The 21,807-nt window shown below is 44.8% G+C and overlaps 2 long non-coding RNA genes across 3 annotated transcripts in view; one reads left to right on the top strand and one right to left on the bottom strand.

Moving 5' to 3' along the window:
• LOC106034391 (uncharacterized) overlaps positions 1–16,503 on the top strand; it is a 43,083-nt gene extending 26,580 nt beyond the window's left edge. The window contains exons 1-2 of one of the 2 annotated variants that reach the window (XR_001206037.3): positions 1,894–13,827; positions 15,654–16,503. This is a non-coding gene — a long non-coding RNA (uncharacterized lncRNA). Of the gene's footprint in view, positions 1–1,893; positions 13,828–15,653 lie in introns of those variants that run through there. The other variant, XR_007163574.2, reaches the window with a different exon arrangement.
• On the bottom strand, positions 11,760–13,709 carry LOC106034389 (uncharacterized). Its single transcript, XR_001206036.3, has 4 exons — positions 13,582–13,709; positions 12,569–12,592; positions 12,226–12,357; positions 11,760–11,895 (listed from the first exon to the last, which is right to left on the bottom strand). It is a non-coding gene; the product is annotated as an uncharacterized lncRNA (long non-coding RNA).
• Positions 16,504–21,807: the final 5,304 nt, after the last annotated feature.

The following is a 21,807-nucleotide window of genomic DNA, read 5'->3' as shown; positions in this document are numbered from 1 at the left end:
GTTTTGAAAGGTCTAGAGATGCCCTGGAGATGGCAATGAGGTGAGGTGGAGAGAGCTCTAGAAGGAGACACCAGCTTCTCTTGAGATGGTGAAGCTCAATTTAGGGAGCTGCTGTGTAACAGACAGCCCTCTGAACTACCCTTCAGCAGTGTGGCTTTGCGTAGCCTTAGAGAAGCTTTAGCCAAGGGTGAAGAAATTGGGGCTAACTTCAGATCTGCCCAGCTTATCCTGCCAAAAACCGCTGCACTGCTTCCTCTGCAGACGGCAGAGGATGTGCACAGCTTGCTGGAGGCATCGTGAGGTTCTCTGGTGGCTGCACAGTCAGCTCGTGTTGGTGCTACAGGTGGCTTCACCCCGTGAGAGCTATTCTTTATTCTCTTGATGTCACATTTTCCTATCTGTTCGCTGTATCCTAAATTGCGTGTTCTTTGATAATAAAGGTTTTCTCCTTCAGAAGTTCCTGTTTGCACAGTGGCTTCTGAATTATGCTGTTTTCTCCTCTGAATAATCATTTTCATAATGTGAAACTGAAAAGAGACCCCAAGCAGCTACCATGAAGAAAGGAAGATTCTCATAGAACAAATCGCCACAGTTTCAGTTAAATTCCCCTGTAAATGCCGGTTCTTCTGCAGCTTCCTGGGAAGGCAGCGCAAGGAGAATTATCCTGCTCTGGTTTTACCTGCTGACTGTACCAAACATGTTTCCTCAGCATGCTGTCAGGTGGTGGCGTGGAGCCGATGCAGTTGCTGTTTTCTGTTTAATAGAGCTGATATTCAAATCAGATGATGTCCCTTGTCACAGGTGTGATTTCATCCTTCTGCAGCACTTGCCAGGAACAACATAATGACCTTGTTGTTAGATACCGTGCTTGGCTCATTGCTTTAAAATGTGTTAGCACTTTGTTCGCAATAGGTTTGGTGACTTAAACAGTCTAGGTGCTGAATTTTTAGTGGTAACAATAAGGTATTTTATTTGGATTTGAAGGAGGAGCAGGAAGTATAGGTGCCTTGTGAGAAAGCTTGTCTATGTGAGACCAAGTCCAGCTTTGCAGCCCTGACGGACCATGCCAGCACCCCTTTTTCAGGTGACTGAAAATGTCATAGTTACTGCAGGTGATTTGTCATTTAGTGAAGTTATGGAAAATCCTTTGGGGGCTGTGACAGCACATGGGTGAGTTTTCCCTTCAGAGAGTCTGGCCAGCAACAGGGTCTAATCTCAATGCAAGGGGAGAAAAATCCTGCCTGCGCTGGAAGCGTCTTTAAATCAGTGACAGGGATGTTTCCTGGGAGGGTGCTAAATAGACACGGCTCTAATGTGTGTAATTAACAGTGAAATTGAAACCTGAGCGAGTGTCCCATAATTATCCTGTGAGGCCTGCTCAGAAAAAAAAAAATAGTTTAGAGGCTTAACAGTATTCCCATATTGCAGCTGGGATCTGGGCTTCCCCCTGGGCAGGACTCCCTGGTGGTGTGTGGGAAGGGTAGGGAAGGCAAAGTTTTAAGGGAGGGACATTTGAGAGTATCTCAAGAGAAAGGAGAGGAGAGGAGAGGAGAGGAGAGGAGAGGAGAGGAGAGGAGAGGAGAGGAGAGGAGAGGAGAGGAGAGGAGAGGAGAGGAGAGGAGAGGAGAGGAGAGGAGAGGAGAGGAGAGGAGAGGAGAGGAGAGGAGAGGAGAGGAGAGGAGAGGAGAGGAGAGGAGAGGAGAGGAGAGGAGAGGAGAGGAGAGGAGAGGAGAGGAGAGGAGAGGAGAGGAGAGGAGAGGAGAGGAGAGGAGAGGAGAGGAGAGGAGAGGAGAGGAGAGGAGAGGAGAGGAGAGGAGAGGAGAGGAGAGGAGAGGAGAGGAGAGGAGAGGAGAGGAGAGGAGAGGAGAGGAGAGGAGAGGAGAGGAGGAGGATTTTTAAAGCCATGCACACAAGATTCAGCTTCCTCTGAAACTGGAAATTGTCTCACAGCAACATATGCTAATTCATGAGATTAATTTCATTCATTGAAATGTGCAGTAGAGTAATTTCGCCCTACTTTTGAATGCAAATTGTAATTCAGCCTTAACTATGGTGGTGTTCCCATTGCACGGTGCTGAAGAATGTCTATAATATTTACTTCGTTATTGCTTTTAACAAAATCTTTCTTCAATAAGCTTCCTCTCATCTGGCAGCAGCTTGGGTGCAGTAGGTTGCATTTTAGTGTTGCAGAGGGGTCGGCTCCTCTGGTCAGGGATTTGGCACCAACAGGGCTGGGGGTCTCCTGGACACCTGGGGGCTGCAGGAAAGGCACAGCATGACTTAGAGTTCCCTTCCTGTTTTGTTCCTTGGTCGAGCTGCTTTGTGCAACTTGCAGCAGTCTAATACTCCCAAAGCAGAAGCCTGTTAAGGCATAGCCAATATCTGGTATATTTTCACTTTGATTTAGATGAGCAATTAATTAATAAATAGGGGAATTTGCTTCTATTATGATTTGCAGTTTGAATTAATGATTCTTCCAGCAAAAATAAGCTTCTCCAATAGTAACGTCTTTATAACCCTGAGGCTTTTGTTCGGGCTGTTTATGGAAATGCTGCATCGCAACCATCAGTACTGAACTCGTACTGAGTGTCGTAAACATTGAAAGAAAAAGAGGAATGGGAGTAGAGAACGGAGAGGGAGAGGGAGAGTTAAAATGGAGTTTGCTCCCCCCCCCATATTAGATTGATTCTTAAAAATTGTTTTGATAACTTTAATCTTCTTACAATAGACTTGCCTGTGTATTTATCTGTGTTGTTCTCTCTGTGTGAGGCTAATGACTGCCTGAAATCATTCACTGAAAGTAATTGTTTGGACGTCTCTCTGTATATGTTAAAAGGTCATAAGGTGTAAGATTTTAGTTATTGTTCAGCTCACATCTGGAACTAACTCCAGCCAGTGTCTGCCACAACAAGTCAATAGCCTCACTCTATATTCCACCTGCATCTCTTCCTTTTCTGAGCTCGTTCTGTCTGGCTTTATATTGCCGGGTGGTGCAGTCACAGGAGGAATCGTGTGCAAGAGCGTGAGCGCTCTGGTTTGAGGTGGGAAGCTGTTGTGAGGAATTAAAGCTCCTGTTGTGACAGAGAAGGCAACAAAAGCAGAAAACTTCCTCGTGCAGAAGGAAAAACCGTCTTTGTGATAACTGAGACATTCAGAGGTGACACCTGGGTATCAATTGATGGGTTTCACACTAATTTCCGAAGTGGTGGTAATGTCAGCCTAGTTCAGGTCTTGATGCTTCCTTGCCCAGGGCTGTGTGCCGATGTCGCCTCGCACTGCTGCTGGCTGGCAGTGTTTGTTCCCACCTATGCTTTAGCATAATGGACACAGAAAGTACAGCAAGTGGAAAATCTTTTATTGATGGCCTCCCCTCCCATTTCCAAATCCTGAGGGCTTTATTGTTGCTGATCACATACGCCAAGGAAAACCAAGCATGTTTCCTGCTGGAAGGAGCTGCTAGTGCCCCACTGTCTGCCAGGCAGTGGGATCTGTGCCCTCAGCAATGCCAATTCCCTGCCACAAAATGTCCTCGCTGCAACCTCCACCGCCCGGTGGAGCCAATAGGCTGTGGCTGCACCATCTGTGGGTGCTTATGGTAAGCAGGCAGCTTGAGGTGATAAGCTGCACTTAAGACCAGTATCGGTAAATTACAAGAAAATCTCTCAACCTTAAAATTGTTTATGGTAAAAAGCTCCCATTTGCAGATATCACTGTCTAACAGACCAAACCATCTCCGGAGTTTAAGAATAAACCTGGCATACACTGGTGGGACTGGTTATGGGGTGGGGGAAGGTGGGGAGACTGGGACAAAATAGAGGAGCTGTTGTTAAAGGAATGACATCTTAGCAAACATGGTCTTACTCTTTATTTCTCAGTACTTAAGTCACAGTGCAGCTTCCTGCCATTATTAGAGCAATTAAAATGCAATTACTTTTTCACGTTTGTTTCAGTTCTTGAATAATTAAAGCCACTTTACAATCAAGGGTGATCCATAAAGGAAGGCATTTTGCATGTGCAAAGCTGTAAGGGGTGGAAGACGTTGGGGTATCGGCAGTCAGCAGAGAGCAACTGAGACTGGTAATGCTACAGTAAGCTGCCTCCTCTGCACAGCTCTACAGGATCATGGAAAGAGGCCAATTGCTGGATTTCAGTGCTTTATCTTGATTAAACGGCTGTTTCAATTTGGTATTCACTCTTTTCATATTTGTAATCACTTTAAGATTTTCATTTTATAGTATTTGCTTATTTAACTGCTTGCTTCCTGCCAAGTCTAAAAAAAGAAAGGCTTTTCCCTCCCTTCTCCTTTCAGAGCTGCAATAAAGGAAAGAGTTTACACAAAATTACTTCTATATTTAAAGGTTCCTGATGTAAATCTCTGGTTGCTTTAAATAGTCAGAGCTGATAGCTATGGCAGAGAAGTACTAAAACCCTGTGTGAGTGCCTCCCCTCCCCAGATGCTCAGGAAGATTTTGGGGATTGCTCTGATTCCTTTTCAGGTGTGTGCTGAATGGTTTCTACCATTATTGTCCCCTTAGCAAAACTAGTGAAATGCTTTAGGATCCTCTGACACAAAGGCATTGAACCACCTGAGATACAATTATCAAAGGTCTAACAGGCAGCCTATTGCGGCCAACCCTGACCGCACCTGTCCCAGCCAAGGCAAACTCAGAGATCGCCACTAGGAAAGATTCCTGCATACGCAAATGTTATTTCTCAGGTCACCTAGGATGTAGTTTTAAGCCTAACAGCTAGGACCAGACCCATGCAGCTCATCTTGCCCCTCCCCAGAATTGCACCATGTTCTAAACTGGGTTTAACTACTGCCTTTTGAGGACAAATAGCATTTGTCCTGCTAAGGGGCTAACTAGCTTGTGAATCCAGTCTTAGAGAAACTTGTTATGAAACACTTTTCCTTTTTTGTTCTGCACTGCTAACTGGTTTTAGTACAGATAGGGAAGGGAAAGGCAGGCAGACAGGCCAAACAGTGCACTTGTAGGAAAATCAAATTGGTCCACAAACTTGGCTGGGTGCAAAAAATTACTGAAGGAGAAGGCAGATGTGGAACAGGCCTGCAGTAGGTAATCCACAGACATTAGGGTTTAATCCAGGCAGTGGGGGTGCTAAAGCTTGCTGTTGCCTGCACTCAGTTGCAGAGCTGTAGTGTGGGTTTTACTAGACCAGTTCCTAGCGTATATGGGTATGAGAGTCTACCGGGGTGGTGGGGAAGTGACTGCCCAAAGAAACCTATGGTCTCGTGCTAGATATGCTGCTTGATCAAATAAGGGACAGATAATACAAGGAGAAATCTAAAATCTACAGAAAGAGTAGTGCGGCTAGAAATGCTAGGGTCCAAGGGCTCCTTATAATGTTTGGGTTTTTCCCTTTCAAAAAGCGGTAATGCATTTATGGCCCTGATGGTCTCTGAGAGCTGGCAAACTCTACCAATCCTTTGTATGGATTTTCTTTAGCCTTCTAAATCTCAGTGATATGAATCAATCATATGTGAGCAGCTCTGTAAAAATCTCACATCCTTTCCGCTGTGTTTCACCCATCATTCCCTTCTCCAATCAATAGAACAAAAGCCGACTTCAATCTTCATTCATAATTGGTACAGAAAACAAGTTTGATGTTTGAAAAGAAAGTTTCCATAATTTCTCCATAACCTCAATCCTCCCTCCATCCCTCCAAATATCCACTTTCAGACCAGATTTGGTAATAAGAGAGGTCTGGCAAGAAGACACTGGTTCTCATGAGGTTTCTGACATTGCTGGAAACAGCACCATCCTTGCCTTTTGTTCTTACTGAAAAACCTCATGGGGTGTGTTTGAGCAAAAAAACCTTCTGAGACTTACAGAGTTGGAAGAGTTGAACGGCCAAGCAAAATCTTGACCATTTATTTCAGCAGCACAGTCACCTCTTGCTCAGAGGAGACATCATCTCTTCATCTCTGTTTCACACAACTCTGCTCCCTGCCAGTTCTTTTCCAGTTGCGCAGAGTGGCACAAGGCTTCATTGCATCAGACCCCCAGGAAACTGTAACCTGTGCTTTATACCATGCGTAGGCCGCAGGGGTTGCTAGTGAGAAGATCAATGTTTAAAGTGTCTGTGGGATTTCAAGGATTTCGGATTTAGGGACAGAAGTTCTGGATTTTGATGTCTCTTTCTGGAACTGCAAGCAACACAAAAAACATGAGCACACTGTAGCATCTCCAAATCTGGGTGACCTCTGTCATTTGTAACCATTAATGAATTCCCCAACCTTTCTGCACACTGGAGATCTGACTTTGCTGTGATTTTTGAGACAGGGAATAAAGTTAAAGAGCAGATAAATGCAGAGGTTTGCATTTGACTGAGTAGCAGAGTGATCTGAGCCCAGTCCTGCCCCAAAGGAGGCAGTGCACCTGCAGCCCTGCAGGCTCTGAGCATGACAAGCAGAAAAGGAGATGCCGTGAGTAAAGGCAGTCCCACTGCTGCCAGGCACTCTAGGTGAACATCAGAGCAAAGCTTGTTTTTTTTTTTTTCCCTGAATATTAAAATTAAGGCTAGCTGGTGCCTTTGCTTGGTTTCACAGGACCCACTGGCAGAGGTGCAGAACAGCCTTACCAATTGTCATCACCACAAGTAATACCATACTGTATTCACTGCCTGCTTTTACAATGAAGCAAAGTTTTATCCTGCCTAGTTTTACACTGAAACCATAATTCTGTCCTCTATACCACTGTTACTGCAGGGCACGGAGCTTCTCGAGGTCACAGAATGGGGTGGCATTTCCTTGCAGGCTGCCATCCACTGGACCTGCTGCACTGCAACAGGAGTAAGGGACCACAGGAGGACGGTGGAAAATTACCTGCCAAGTCATTTGGATTTCATACGAGTGGTCCCCGCCTAGTTCCCTCCACTGCAGAAGTTTCCTCTGAACACGTATTCCTGCAGCTTGTAGCCAATTCTACTTGCTTTCCCTCCTGCGATTTCTCCTGTCCTTGAATTTGATCGAACCGAGTTGTAAGCAGCATGGTATTCAGGGCTTGGAGGATATAATTTTGTGAGCTACGCTCTGAAAAATTAAAAGAGTTGACCTCCCCATTTCTCTCCTCACCCTTCACCCCCCAGTCCCTAACATGCAGTAAGGCTTGGGTTTGGGAGTTGCTGAATTTTTACTATCTTATGCAATTTTTCTCTGCAGATTGATTTCTGTGAAACACCTTGGGGTATTTGCTAACATAAACATTGCTCCAGTGGCACAGGCTGTTTGTTTACATCGATAGGAGGAAAAGAGCCCTTATTACTGATATTTTGACTTCTTCCCTCAAGCCTTTCCCTGGGAGCCAGCACGTAGGCAATATTGATACGTGCTTGTTTAATTTAGGGCCAATTTTCTATATAGATGGATGTGACGATGCATAAATAATACACCACTTTGCTGCATGGATTGTTTATTCCTGCCTTCATTGGCATGCATAGCACACAGGCAAACTGAAAGCTTCTCTGGATGGGTATTGTCAGATAACTTGCCAGGTTGTTCCCTAGAGAAAATCATCAGACACACAGAGCTGGAGTTTTTAAAGTCCTTTTATTTCATCCTTTCAATGCACTCTGTGCTGGTACAGCAAAGCACAGGCTGAATCAGCACTCCCATTAAAATTCCTTATTTTGGGGAGTTTATAAGTTGCCGGTGAAAAGAATAAGAGCCGGACGCGACTGCAGGAGCTGAGCTCTAGAGATGAAGACATTTGCACAGAATTTTAAAAAGCACACAAAGAAGAATGACAAATGCTCTTTGTATAAAGCAAATCATTGTTCCAGGTGGCTGTCTGGCTGCAGAAGGTGGGCACTGGAAGAATTCCCACTGTTTAATTTGGAGGATTTGGCCATCTGTGTGGGGTGTCCTCCTGCCTGCCCTGAACCAGGCTGGGCTTGCTGCACTCGGGGGCAACTCAGGGCTGGCCGAGGGCTTGGGCATGGCATGGGCAGCAGTGGGCATCCTTCACTTCCCAGAGGGCTCTTGAGCTCCAGGGGGAAACAAATGCCTGGACAGCTTGTTTGCTGTGGTGCTTATCATAATGCATAATATATTCTACTTAAATAGATTATGAAAGGCCCAATTCTCCCATTAATTGCAAAATTCTCAAGAACTTCATTATGAGCAGGCCTTAAATGTACATTTTAGAGTCTTAATTACTTGATATGCCATATGCCATTCCCCTAATCTAATACTGTGAGCAAAACCCACTCCTGAGTACTTTATGTTGAACTAGATTTACTGTTGATAACAACAAATAATATTCAATTCTTTCCTACTGCTGAGAAGTAACCTCTGTATTTTTTTTTCCTATGGAAATATATTATTAACTCTGCTGAAATGAGGGGTGAAAGGGATTGGATTTAGAAATGTGTGCTGTAAGTTGGGATACAAAGTACTGCCCTGCTCTTACTCTGAGGTCAGTCCTGCTGTTTTCTGAAAATGGGGAATAGTGACCAACCCCCTGCCTCTGCCTGCTGAATGCTGGTTTGTATAATTAGCACATATTAAATTTGCATTAGGTTTATAGTTTATGGCAGTGCCTCACTGGCTGCATAATGCATGGAAGGATGCTCAGCATCCAGATGCTGGGGTGGCCCATGCTTTGGAAAGCTAGTGTAAGTACGGGGATTTTCCTCAGCCGACTGCATGGTGTTTGCTGTTAGCTGTTTCAGATCAGTGAAAGCCTACCTCTCCTCCCAACACCTGCAGATGACAAAGGAACACACTATTAATTGGATTTTTTTTTCCTGTTTTTAATGTTTGTTATTACATTTTGTAAAAATACAAGCGAGGAAATACAGGCCTGAGAGGCTTAGATGAAGCAGGCCTATTACCCAGAGGAAATTATAGTTTTCTTGCATGTGTTAGTGGGAAAAAAAAAAAAAAAGAAAGAAAACAAAAGATATTTTGTTAAATGAGATTTGTATGGGTGGTCTGCTAGAATTTTTTTTTTTTTTGGTTAGTAATTAGTTGCCAGGCTAAGCTGTAATAATAAAATCAGCATGGTAATAAGATAATGAGTGCTGATGGACAGTGGGTGTAAATTTAAATGAGTGATGGGGCTGGACTTTTAACAGTAAGGCGTCCTAGTTAATGGACAGAAAAGGCTAAGAAAAATAAATATATAAAGTGTATTGAGTAAGGCATGTGAGCCAAGTAAAATGCTGTAGTATTTTGGACCTATTTTCCTCTGCATGGTGGCCACCAACATGCTGCAGTCCTGTGCTGGCAGCCCTGGAGAGGTGAGCAGGTCGCAGGTGTGAAGGCGAGTGGTGGGGTTAAGCTGGTGGGTTCTGCATCTCGATGGGAGGCAACTGGTGTGATTTCAGCAGCACGGATATGCTCACAGACACCGCTTGGTTTTGGATGAGTACACATGGGGAGGGCTGGGAGCGACTAGTCAGGGGGAGGGATGGGAGTACCGGCTGCATTCTTCTTTCTAGGCCCACGAATTCTGCATCCAAGTTCAATGATCAGGCTCCCTCCGCTGCCAGCAGAAGCAGGCAAACTGCTGGTATGGGCAGTTCAGAGCATCCTGCCTGGTTTCTGCTCTCGATCACACTGTGGGCTGCAGAGGCTTGGGCAACCAAACGTACGTGTCAGACACAAAGGGGGTGAATAAACCCCACAGTTAACAGGTGTCTTCTTGGGCTGTATGCATCACAGTTTGGGAAAAAGCTGCTCTGGTTGTTCTTGCCTTCCCTCATCCTCCTTGACTCAGAGCTCCTAACTAGATCAGTGCGAGGAAGTTAAGCAGTCCCCAGAGCTGGCCAGGTTTTCCTACCCACCCCAAACCTCTCTGGCAGGCAACTGTAGCCCTGCTAGCAACAGAAGCAGCTAGCTAGAGTTAGTGTGCCAGACCAGTGCCTTCTGTCACACACAGCTCCTGACAAACACAAAAGGTATTTTCCATCTAGGCTGACTTTACTCAGGAGTGCTGCTTGCTGTGAAGCTGCTTGGCTCCTTTTAAAAATGTGGAGCAAACCCCACGATCTCTGAGTGTCGCCAAGTGCTACAGCACCCACCAGCAGTGTCCCGACTCCCAGCCTCGCCTGCGGTGCTGCCCTGGTTCAGGTGGTGGAGGTCTGCGTGTGGTGGTAACCACACCGAGCAGCAATGGGAATGTTGCTAAAGCACCACTGCAAAAGTATTCATTGTTTCAGAATTGTAAAATCTAGGAAAAAATCCAAGATCAAACAGAAAAACGCATTAGAAACATAATTAAACATTATCTCTTGCAAAGCACTCAGAAGTTTTGATACACAGGAATAAAGGCTTCTTGTACAGCCTGGACTGTTACAGCAGCGCTTTCAGCTCCCTGTCAGTTATCTGCTCACATGCAGCTCTGTGTAGTTTTCCTTGTTTCCCCCCAAATTAGTGTGCCCAGGATGACAAACAGCTGGTAAGGACTAGGGCTTTGTAAGGAGGAGGCCTGAGTTGGTTTGCCAAGGAGGCGTCCTCTGGCCAAGGGGCTGCAGAAGGGTGGCAGCCAGGGGACCAGGGGGCCCTCCTTTCCTTACAGCACCCCTGTAACAACCACAGTTTTTTCATAGTGAAAGAGTACATGTTTGATAGCATGTTTGCACAGAGGATGCAAATAGAGGACCAAGTATGCTAGGATGAACACCTCGTGCCCGCTCTGACCTCCCTGTCTTCTCCCATGGCCCCAGCAGGGCTGAGCGATGCCCAGGGCCTTGGTGTGGCCGAAGGCTGCGGTGGGCTCAGCTGCGGGAGCTGGGGGTATCACCAGCCCCTCGCTGGCAGTGGCTGCAGCTAGCCCATGTTGCAGGGACGTGGTGAGTCGCTCATCGCAGCCTGTGGCAGCAGGGTGCCCTCAGGGACTGGCTGAATGAGGCTCAGCCCCCAGCGGGAGTCAAGAGCAGGAGACTCGTGCGATTATGTGCCAAAATGGATGTGGGCAAGATGCCTAGTGCGAGGTAGGGGGCTTGAGAAATTGCTTGAGATGTGCAGCCAGCCCTGGCATGTCTCTTAAATGAGAACCATCTTTTTTTGCTGGGTTAATCCATCATACTTGAAAAATTCCAAAAGGCTGTATCTTTCCCCCTAACTATCTTTATCATTTTAATTTAAAAGCTTTTTAAAATTATTACCCAAATAAATGATAAGTAGTAACAGGGTAAACTGCTCTGAGCTCTCCATTAGTGCAAACAATACAAAGCGACTGTGTTCTATTTACAGAAAATTAATGAACGTAAAAAAGATGAACTGCGTGTCATTCTGGTGATTGTAAGTTGTTTTTCATGCAATGAGGTTTGCAGTTTTATACATTAAATTCTGGGACAAAAGAAACATCTCTGCAATATTAATAGTTGTAATATATGATTGTATGTGAAAGGAATAGAAATAACATTTATTTTATTTAATGAAGACTAATGAAGTTGTTCTGATCTTTCCATTACAGTTTCCACAAATTTTTCTAATCAGGAAGATCCTACTTTCTGAGAGCTAATTTTTCATTTTAAGCATCTAAAATGCCAGCAGAATAGTGAAATGCAAAAACAGTATTATAGGACGCTAGAAATTTTCCAGTTCTAATGGGAAATTGATGCATTTCAGGGTTTTTGTTTTGGTTAAAAGAAAAAAGCTTAGGCTGCCTTAGAAAAGTTTGCCTTTCTATTGGTGCTTTATTGATTAGATAAACATGGCAGATACAGGCAGAGACTTTAGCTGGATGGAAAAACTGGTCTGTTTCCTGAATCTGGTCAGGGCAGGATACTGTGCAGTTTAAAAAAAAAGGGTGTTGAGGGATGTAGAGACTGAAAGAGGTAATCACTGCAGGTCCTCCTGAGGCACTGAGGTCAGCACCAATGTTCTTTGAAAAGTACCCTTGGCTCTTCAAGCCCAGGTTAAGTCTGCAAATATTGGAAAGCAATTAGGACCAAATCTGGGGAGGGTATTTATCTTTCAATTCGCAAAGCAGCATGGCTGAAGGGACCCAGATATTTTAGGGACGATGGGGAGGTCATGGACCTGGACAACCGTGTACATGGTGGTAATATGTAGAAAGGCATTGACAATCCCTTTGGTGTGGACATTTAAACAAGTTCACAGGCAGAAGAGGGTGCCTAAGGCAGCAGGGCTGGAGCTCCTTAAGTGGGGAAATAATTTAAATCTGGGCAAATGAGCCAGCAAAAGAAATGTGGAGGAAGGGAAAAAGGAGAGCTCTGCCCTTCTGTTGGTACCTGCAACTACGCTCCTGGAAACACTGTGGAAATGCCCAGAGAGTCCTTGCTTGCTATTGGGGCTCTTCTATGTGGACCTCTCCCATATTCATCCGTAAGCTGCTGTGTTTCAGATCGTGTGCAACAGCGTTGCTTTCAGAAGGAAAAAGAAAAAAAAAAAAAAAAAGTAGAACAGTTTCCCAGAATTGTGTTGTCTTAATTTCTGTCATATATATCTTATGCTGTGTTGGTGCTGCTACATAAATCTTCTGTCTAACACCTTCTCATACCATTATTGGGTTGTTGAGTCTTCAACATTTCTCACACCTGACAGTTTCTTAGAATGCATCAATTATTTTCCTACCTGTGTTCACGGTTTTGCTGTCATCTGGGAAAAAAAAAAAAAGGGGGGGGGGGAGGGAAGAAAAAGAAAGGATTGATTTTACTTTTGGTTTAAATTGAAGAGCTGGTCATTTATAGCCTTTATATAAGCACAAACATGATAACTACCAAAGACAATGGTGAAATCTGAACTGGGGAACTGCCACTTTCAGACTTGCAGGTGTGAAGCAGAAGCAGGACAACAAACTCACATTGAAAATAATAGGAAAATAACACTGCCTGTTATTGCCATTTCTAGCTACATTGATGCACTGAAGCACATACACCCATGGATACAGACAGAAAATGTTTCTGTCCTATAATATTTTATTGCTATACAGTGGGTAAAATTTCCAGGCATCAGTTATCAGAAACGACTGGCTTCTCCCATTTGCCCTTTTGTTCCGTAGCAATTTGATTTGATTTTATAGAATCTTTGCCATATGTCTTGTGTCTCAGCAGCTTTCCATTTGCCTGCTCTCAGCATTAGACACCATCTCTCTTCCAGCTTAACACTGGAATGAAATGCAGGAGGTGGCAGGTCAGCGAGACCTTCATGGCACCTCTTGATGTCCCTTGTTTTTCTGGAAGGGCACCATGTCATGTAATAATAGATAGGCTCTTGTCATGCTTACTCAGGAGTCCTGATGTCTCACCAGCCTTTAAAACGAACAAATAAACAAACAAACAAAAAAAAACACCAACACAACAAAAACTAAGGCTTCTTGTCCCCCTATTTACTTTGTGCTTTCCCTCAGCAGTGTTACCCACACATCTACTTGACTTCTTTCTTGCCCTTACACACATAAAATAGAAAGCTGGCAATTTTAATAAGTACAGACTTTGCTGCCTAATTGAGATTAACATAGACAAATTATTAGCACAGGAGCTGAACCTTGGTGGCTTTCAGGAATTGCTCATCTCTCTTTGCTGGGTCAGGTTTTGATTAGTTATTTTAACACTTCCATATTTGCAGTGCAACGTCATGGGACAAACCTACTTATGCTGTCCTGCCCTTCAAGGGAGCCTGAGAGAGAGAAAAAAGCATGCACACACTCTCCATCTGTCTCCCTCGGGTTTACATCCTTTGACAGACTCTGGTGTTAGCCAGAACTGCGGCCTTGTGCTGTCAGGAACCATTGTGACCCAGGCACTTCCTCGTGCCTGCTTGGGTGATGCTAGAGGCCTGCTGGCCTTGGTGCCCTCTGGCTAAAATGCTGCCATAAAATGACTCCAGAGGAGGTAGATAATACACTAATTTTGCAGTGGTTACCACCACCAGGAACCTATGGCAAGTCACCCTTGCCCCTGCCCTGGCCATCCCCAGAAACACAAGGGGGTTTCTAGAAGATCTGCCCCACCAACCATGAGTGGTGCATTATTATTTCTTTTCCACACTGAAGCTGTTCACAGGTGGTGAGGGGTGACCGTGCTCTCCCCCTTAAAGCTCCAGGTGCGGGGCCCCAGGCGGAGCAGCACTGTGACATCTAGGTCGCACCGTGCTCCCCACAGGCCTCGCGTGGCCTCGGCCTTGCTGCAGCCTCCAGCGACTGGAGGCCAGGGCCCTGGGGAGCAGGAAGGGCACCGGGAGAACTCCGGCCTGCACCGCTGCTCCCCAGGCTGCTGGGCCCAGGGCGGGAAGAAATGGGAGCCGGGGGAAACACGGGAATGATTTATGTGTCTTTGGTTTTTGCACAAATCTTGCCCTAAAAAGGGCACAGCTGTCACTCCATTTGGCAACAGCAAATAATTATGTAAAGGAAAACATCGCTGTACTTTTGACTTTATTGCTTGTCGTATCGGTTGGAGACCGATAGATGGACCACTTGGACTATGTGAGGTAGTCACAAGGGGGGTACTGCGCAAAGCTGGAAGGGCTCCTCTGGCTCCAGCGAAGCTTGTTATTTTTTCCCTGAATAATAGAGTGAGAATTGAGAAGGAGAGAGAAAATTAGCAGGAGAAAAAGCTGCTCCTCTTTGTTGAATAGACAGTTTAATTTATTCCTGAGCACAATGTACCTGAAGAATGATAAGAAACAACTTTGATATCATGTTAATAAATAAAAAAGAGGTTACATAACCTAATTTTCTCTGGGTCTTACAGCAGTTTCTATTTTATCAGCTTTCATTTAACCAGAGCAAAATTAATAAGATGGGAAAAGTAGGGCTACCTGGAATACTACAAGATTTCTTAAAAAGAAAGGAATGTGTCTTTAAGCTCATTATTTTGTGTGCAGGTTGCTGCCTGGCACCTCAGGAGGGCTCATCTACAGGAGAAGCTGGTGTTGGCCAAGTGACACCAGGGATGGTCCTGAGGTCCCATGGCGGAGCTGGCCCTCTGATCTGGGGGCTGGTGTGGGGGCTGCGGCTTGGACATGGGGACAACAGGGGAGGAAAAACGTCCCTGGCACCCCAGCCTTGCCACAGGGCACTCCATGCTCCCAAGCATTGCAACCTCCCCCAGCCCCGGTGAGCTCAAATCATGCCCTCAGCTCCCACCAATATGCTGGGTCTCCTTTCATTCCCGTGCTCCTACACTGCAGGTTTGGGCAGCTTCCCTGCCATTTTTGTCTCTTTGCAGATGCTGCAGGTGCAGCCCCCAGAACTGGTCCCTGCTGGCAGGTGGCTAGCAGTCCCTGGGCTGCAGGGACTGCACCTTCCCTGCAGCACATGGGCACACTGAGGAGCCTGGAAAAGTGACTGGGGAAATTTTTTTTTTCTTTGTGAAGCTTGCCAGAGCATGGTTGTGGTCATTCAGGTGAATAGAAGGACTACAGGCAACAGCGTTGAAGAAAGATGCTGTAATTGCTTGTTGTTCCTCCCATAGGAGACGTGATAAACCATGGTAAGAGTCCAAGATTTCAAAGGCAGCTGATTAAAATGGATTAAACTGATTTACTCTGTGTGAGAGCACAACAAGCCCTTTAGTTAGTAATTTCCTCTCATGCACCCTTCTGGTTACCCAGGAACAAACAGTAAGGAGAAAAGAAAGCAAAAGATTAAATAAGCAGGTTTTTTTTTGTTTGCTTGTTTGTTTTAATTTACAGATTTCTATTCTATTTCATTTAGAAATGGACCAATACTACAGCTGCAACTAGAGGAGATTATGACACCTACATGCCTCTCTTCTCTGAAGTGTCCGACCTTCACAAGCCAGAACACAAAGCCCAGCAGTCTGACACCAGCTGAAGGTGGCTTCAGGCATGGCTTCAGCATTTTGGCTCTGGATGTGTTTTAACATCAGTCTGGAAGGACCAGGGGATACAAGGGTTTAGATGTAAAATTCCCTATAAAAACCATTGGTAGATAATTGTTTTTTTTTTTGGTCTCTTGTCACACTGCAAATGGGGGTGTACATGTAGAAAAAAAACCACAAAACAACAACAACAACAACCACAAAAAAACCTGTAAGGAATCTTCATTTGCAGCAGTTTTACTTTTGATAAGTACAACTAACACTAACCCAACGAGGAAGGTGTCATTGCCTTCTGATTAAATGGAGGGTGAGGGCAAGGGGGAATTACATTAATGCAGAAGCAGCCTGCAAAGTTGCTGCGTGCTACAATAAAATCTTTTGCACTAGAATTTTCTGAGAGGCTTAAATTATCCAGTGAAAGGTGGAAGGTCCCACACACTTCAGCTTCTACTCATGCGTTGTGTCGTGCTTTTCTGCCCTTCTCCTTGGGCTGAGCTTAAAGGCTCCTGGTGACAAGAAGCCCTGATGTCATGAGTGCCTGGGAGCTGGCTCGGCTCCTCCAGATGCCAATGCCCGTCTGCCAGCCACTAGTCCCAGGGCTCATATAACTCTTGCAATCGTCTAACATGGAGCTAAGCCTCTTATTTTACATGTTGTAACCATGCAGCTGGAAGCAAACATATATGCAAATCGCACATCAATAAACAGTGACTAATGTGACCTGATTCCTTTGGCATTAGGCATTTATACTGGTATATTTTTGTGCTTTGCAAATACAAAACGGGAATGGGAAAATAAATTAGACAATATTTGGGGTTTTGTCACTACATATACTATTTTTTTTTAAAGGAAGAAATTCTTTGGTTGTGCAACATGTTGAGAGGTGCTAGCCTTAGAGAGGCAATGGGTGCTTATGACTTGCTTCCTGCAGCTTTTATTGCTGTCACACCACTCTAATAATGCAAAAATTCAAGTGTGTGTGGTTCAGCCAGTCGTTACGTAGGTCTCTCTTTGGACCTTTGTGTGCCAGTCTTAGTGTTTGTCCCAAAGCACCATGTGACACACAGACACGGGGTTACAGGCAGACCCTTGCTGGTGCACTCCTGCTGTCAGGCCAAGGGCACCTATGGCCTGAAATGTCTGAGACATTGACTGAGACATCGACTGAAACAGGCTGGGGGGCATTCCTCCTGTCAGAGCTACGCTGCAGCATAGCTGTTGTAACTGATTTGCCTTCATTTTGCCAATAAGCTTTCCACCTCAAATAAAATAATGCCATAGCATAGCAATCAGCAGATATGCTTTGCACTAGATTGTGGAATTGGAATATATTGCAGATGGTGTTTACTTAAAAGACAAGTAAATTTTTATTTCTGTCTCTGCTTGGAGTAGACCTAATTAAAAGCCAGGCAGAATGTTTTATTCTTCACTTGAAATATTACAATTAGTAGCAACATCTGTGTTGCACGATTTATTATTTGTGTGTGCAATGTTGTAAAATAGTTTCCCAACATTATAACCTGGTGTACAAAAAAAAAAAAAAGAAAAAAAAAAGAGCAACTAATTAAACAACATTAAAATGCTAATCTAATTTGGAGTAAAAGAACGCAATATCATTTCTTGTGTTTAAACTGTTTTTCTTAAGCCATTCCAGCACTCCATGGAAACTGTTCTGGGGTGAAGTGGGGGGGACTTTTCATCATGTATAATGGTCTGTTAAATACAGGCTGCAACTTCAGCTGAACTCAGTGTTGGGACATTGGAACTGGAGAAATGCCCCATGGACATTCTTGAATCAACAAGATTTGAGCCAAACAAGAATTCAGGGTATCATAGTCACTGCCCTGAGTCACACAGGGAACAAGGTCCATCTCTGTACCTTACACTATGTGGTGGGGATAGCAACTAAAGAAGTAATAACTCTTCTGGCATAACATAATAATTTATCACAGCTTTTCTTTCCCAGCAACTACCTAATGCAGAACACAGCGGGAGTCCTCTTTGCAAGGACAAAATAAAAAGACTGCTCACTGCCATGCAAGTGTCCAACTGTAGTCATCTTTCTTCTGCACTGGTGTTGCATTCAGCCTCTCTCTCCCTCTCCACTTATCTCCCACCTCAGCCAAATTATTAAGTATTGCCCTTCACTTCCATCTATCCATGTGTTAAATCCCAGGGGTGGTTACATCTTCCTGGGAGGCACAGTGCTTCCAGAAGACCCTTAGTCCTGTGCCTCAATGTACACGGCCAGGAAGGTAAAGAAACATGGGAGCTGGAGTAGCTGCTTATCCTGTAGTCTGCAGTATGAGCTCTACCTATCCACTGAGTGACTCTCACTGTTAGGAGACTAATTAAGAAGAGGAATACCTCTGTGTGTATTATAAATAGCCCAAAGGAGGACATAGCCTATTTCAGGACAAAGTCAAAGGAAGAGCTTGATCATTGTCATTGGCAGCTTAAATCAGCCGGTGTGACTTTGCCCAGGGAGGGATCAAAGAGGAGTGCAGGAATAGCTGCGAAGAGAAACTCCTTCTCCTGGGTGCTTTGCTAGTGGTTCTCCTTTGCCGCTGTCTTACCTGACTTCAGCTCCAGCCTGGCATCAATAACGCAATGTCAGCATGTTAGCAGACATGCTGTGAATAAGCTTGTGGCCAAGATATTTCAGATCATGTATGTTTAATCTTGGGGCGATGGATTTGGGTGGTGTACAAGGGAGTAGCCTTTTTTGCCACTGCAGCCAAGTTCATCAGGGGCTGTGAATTGCTCTGAGCCACTAGACGCCACAAGTATGGCCCTGCTGTTGGTGAACAGAAGTGGAGAAACATCAATAGCAGGTTTCTTTTGGAAAAAACCCTTAACACTACCCCCCCATTCCCCTTCCTCCCCCCACCCCGCTGTTAGCCTGGAGATAGTCAATGAGAATTTTTCTATTTTTGTGTGCTTTTAACCTTAGCTGTGAGCTGTTTCTTCAGCTTTGAGGGTTGATTGCCTTCCCAATTCGACTTAAGCTGGCAGAATATCTTTACACAGGCCATTACAACCACCAGTCATCTAAATTACATAATTTGCATTGATTTAATTAATACAAAGAGTTTTTATCCATTTGGAACAGATATTCTGTTGCTGTTGTGCACACACTTGGGGACAAAGTGATGTTAGGCTTTCTTCTGCCTTCCAGACATCTCTATCCCCACTGTGGGGCTCGCGTGTCAGTGCAGCACGTCAGATCACAGGAAGATACGTGACTATGCAATCACCTCAATACGATTCAGGGTGTTTCTGTGCATTTCCCACCCACAAGCAATCATTCTAATGATGTTATATTTTCTTAGCATGCTTGCTACTTTTCTCCTATCGATAAGCTGAAATATAAATACCTGTTGCTGTGACATAATCACAAGAGAAATATTAAACTGGAACTCATCATCTCATCAACCTATGGACTGTAAAGTAGTAATACAACAAATTGAAGTCTTTGCCTCCAGAGTGAAGCCTTTTGGCTCCTAAGTGGAACCCTCCCAGCTTTGCTTCAGCATCACTTTTCCACACATTTTATCCACAGTTAGTGGATAAAAAAGTAGGAAATTGTACTTGATTGTGTCAGTGAAAGAGGGTTGAAATAAGAAAGGGATTTTTTTTTAAATGATAGGGATATTTTCTATTACAGATGGAAGGTGGAACTGAAAACTCTGGAAAGCCAGATCAAATGACATACAGACAGATTCCCTCAGTGATTAATTAGTTTTTCAGGGAAAAAAAAATCAAATAAACTGTGTTTTTCACTGTTTCTTTTGCTAGATCCCATATTATGCTCTTGGCAATCCCAAGGGGAAGTCTCTGCTGCTGTCTGTCACAATCTACTTTGTTCTCTTGCCCTCTGTTCAGTCCCAGGCTGCTTCTGCCTAACAAGAGTGCAAGGAGATGATAACAAAAAAACTCACTGCCTATGGGGAACAGCTATCGTTATGGGACACGATCACTTTACCTTTTTTTACACTCTGTATTGAGGCGGCAAGACTATTGCTGTTCAGTTCTTTGCACTGCAATCTGCATTGCTCGGTGATGTTAGGACAAAATGAGTTACTCCTTCTCACTCATTAAAAATATCTTGTGTCTGGAAGGGAGCTAGGAAAAAAGGGGGAGAGCGAAAGCGCCATTATGAGCATGAATCGCCTCTCTGATCTGGCTTGGTTTCATCCTAGCCTGTGGAGTAGAAAATGTTCTGACTGGCTGCAGCAGAGCCAGAATTCAATAGCTTTTAATTACCATCAGTCATTATATATGTTTGTTATATAGCCAGCATAAGAAAAACTCAATAAAATTCTTGTTTCATGAAGCTATGAGAGCTCTGGAATATAAATAAATGGTGTCAGATCTCATGGCACATGACATATGTTCTTAAGGGGGAAACAATTCATATTTAACTACTGTAGCAGTAACAGTGCTTTTATTTTAGACACCCACTGCACACTGACACTACCCCACTGCACAGACCTGACATGCAGAGCTGGCACACACCTGTGTGCCATCAAACCTGCCGCTGTGCTGGACGTGGTGCCCCGACTCTGCTCATCACTTGGTTGCAATGAGAAAGAGTGACCAGGACAGAAATGCAAATGATATAACACTCAGACAATAAACAATGTCTTCAATTATGTTTTTATGAATGAATTTGGGAGTAAAATCTGCAAGGAGTGTGGTGCTGCTGGCCCTCCTGTGGAAGAAGGAATGGTGAGGTAGCCTGCTGGGTTTATGAAGGTTGCACAAAGCCCTGTTTCCCCCCACACAGCAGGCTCAGGTGTGAAGCGTCACTGGCTTTTTTATGGCTCCACAGGCTGCTGTCAGGGGCAGCTTGCTCTGAGAAAGTCCTGCCGTGAGCTTGGGCTTGTGCTCCTGGCTGCATTCATGCTGCAGCTTTGCAGCGCAGCGTGCAACCAAGACATGGCATGTAAGTCTCTCACAGGAATCAGCTCCTCGGTCTGTCCTTTCTTTTTTCTGCCCTTCTTCCTGGTCCCGTCAGACGTGCTTACCCCTGTGGGAGCAGGAGGAGCCCAGCACAATGAGTGCCTGAATGCTACAGCAGAAACCATGAAATCTGACATTTATTTCACGCTGCTGAGAGAGGGCTAGTTGTGCTGCCTGTTGTGATGTTTAACAAAATGTCCGTCTGTCCTGTGTCAGCAAACACCAAAGGTAACTGCCTGCTCCTGCCCATCCGTCCTGGCTGAGCAGCCCAAGCCAGATGTCCAGCCAGGTCTTAGGTCACCTAGCACCTCTGTTTTTCTTGGAGGCTGAAGAAACCACAGCCCTCCCAGAAGCAGAAGAAAGTCTCACTGCCTGACCTACATCATGGTCAGGCTTTCTGGCTGTTCCTGCTGGAAGCTTTTTCCTCTTGCACTCAAACAGGAAGGGAAAAAACTGTGACTGGGACCTGTGCTTTATCAACATATAGAAAAGAAGTTGATTGGTGCCAGACTAGCCAGCAGACACCCATCCTGCCTCATAGATATACAAGTGAAGTATCCATGAAGATCAAGAAACAAAATTTAAGAAAAAGTTAAGTTCTGCACTTGCCTGGTTTGTGACCCGTACATATATACCAAGCTGCCTGCCCTTTCCCTCTCTCCATGGCATCACCACCACGCTGGGAAGGGAGCAGGGGGGAGTTGTTTGCCCCTGTATCAACCAGAGATATGCCTCTGAAAAATGAGGCAGCAAGGACATCACCTGCGTCTCCACTGGGTGCAAACAAGGGGCGCTGCTGGCCCCAGGGGGGCTGTGCTGTTCTCCAGCAGCAAAGCATCCAGCCTGCTGAAGCTCAGTTTTAAAGCAGGTTAAGCCTAAGGATCACAGGAGATGAGGAAAAGAGAAATGAAAGGTTTAGGGGGTAGAACCATTACCAAATTTCTGTAAAATATTTTTTTTCCACTCTCACTGCTATTAAAGTCATTTTTTTTCTTTAACACTCAAAGCAATGCCTCTTTTCCAGGCTTAGATTTGATTTAAAGTGCTGTTAGCTCAGTTTTG

Source organism: Anser cygnoides, chromosome 14 (assembly GCF_040182565.1).
Source record: "Anser cygnoides isolate HZ-2024a breed goose chromosome 14, Taihu_goose_T2T_genome, whole genome shotgun sequence".
Lineage (NCBI taxonomy): Eukaryota > Metazoa > Chordata > Aves > Anseriformes > Anatidae > Anser > Anser cygnoides.
Note: the sequence above shows the minus strand (reverse complement) of the source record. Positions and strands in the feature narration are given on the sequence as shown.